The 1,412-nt window shown below is 41.1% G+C and overlaps 1 protein-coding gene across 1 annotated transcript in view; it reads left to right on the plus strand.

The window, feature by feature from the left end:
• The window catches only part of LOC306792631 (synaptic vesicle glycoprotein 2C-like), a gene marked incomplete at its 5' end in the record, with an annotated part of 17,688 nt that extends 17,628 nt beyond the window's left edge, over positions 1–60 (plus strand). The window contains one exon of the mRNA XM_079289883.1: positions 1–60. This exon is cut by the window's left edge and continues 272 nt beyond it.
• Between the last annotated feature and the right edge of the window lie 1,352 nt (positions 61–1,412).

The following is a 1,412-nucleotide window of genomic DNA, read 5'->3' on the forward strand; positions in this document are numbered from 1 at the left end:
ATCACCGGAACACGCATTGCTGCCATCCATCTTGTTTTTTTATTGTTTGATGAATGATGTTCTCAAACAAGTACCAGACAAGTGATTGCCATTCTGTTCTATCTGAGTAAAATACCTGGTAAATAATACAGGTCAATGCAATGACCGTAGATATAGAGAGTCCAGAAACAAGTGGTGATTAAAACTCTGTTTATCAGCAGCTCGTTGGCTGTTTCACACATGCAACCCACTAATGCATGAGTCAAAGCTGCAAGAGGCTTGGCCGGCACGCAACCGTCCCCTTCGGAGTCCTGCTCAGATAAAAGGAATAGTTTGACATGTTTGGAAACGCGCTTATTCAAAGCTCACACTAGCAGCCAGTTAGCTTAGCATAAAGACTGGAAGCACGCGGAAGTGCGAGTACGGCTCTGTCCAATGGTAGAGGAACAAAATCTGCCTCCCAGCACCTCTGAAGCTCACGAACTAACACGTCATATGTTTGTTGAAACAACTAAAAGACATTGTTGTGAGCAGTTTCATGTCGGAACTATTTTCTTTTAACCATAGTTTTTACATGAAACTGCTCTCAACAAGGTCTCCCATAAGGCCTGTGGATTATCTTGAGTAACCGGTCATGATTACTGGTAAGAGTCATGCTGTTGAGTTGTTAAAATGTATTTTGTGGCGCTTTGAGCATCATAAGCAGAGTGACCCATGACACCCCAAAACAATCTAGACTGATAAATAGCTCTACAGGTACGAAGAAAAACAGGTATTTTTGATTTTGGGGTGAACTGGGGTGAACTGTCCCTTTAAGAATTTTCAAACAACAGATTGTGGTTTTAAGGAGGCTAGCTTTTTCCCTCTGCTTCCAGTCTTTATGCTAAGCTAAGGTAGTTGGCCAGACATGTGACACAGTTCATTGGGTCTCAGTCTCTAGTCGTTCTTTCTCGGTCAAGTCGAGTCAAGTCACAGGTTATTTACGTCAAGTAAAGTCAAGATACTTCAGTATTACCTTCAGTGTCCTGTCTTTACAAAGAGAAGATACGAGGTATTAGTACCTGTCGTAATGTATGATATTTGAACTGAAAACATGAAATGAGCAGACAAGTGATCAAGTCATGAAAACAGTGACTCGAGTCGGCTCAAGTCCAAGTCACAGAGACTCGAGTCCTCGTCTCTGCTGTCAGTCGCTTTATCTTTGACACAATCTTCTCTTATAACGTTCAACAAAATGTGGAACTATTCCAAATCATTTTTGTAACAGTCTTTTATGTGATTATGCTTCTTTACTTGTCAAGCTATATATTTAGTAATTTATGTATTTATAGTATTTGTGTTATTTATTGCTTCACCGGTGTGCTCTTGACCTCCGCTTCTCCACCTGAGATCAGAACTCCACTGACGGTTGAACACGTTCAAGCCTTTTGCTG

Source organism: Melanostigma gelatinosum (genome assembly GCF_949748355.1).
Source record: "Melanostigma gelatinosum genome assembly, chromosome: 18".
Classification (NCBI taxonomy): Eukaryota; Metazoa; Chordata; class Actinopteri; order Perciformes; family Zoarcidae; genus Melanostigma; species Melanostigma gelatinosum.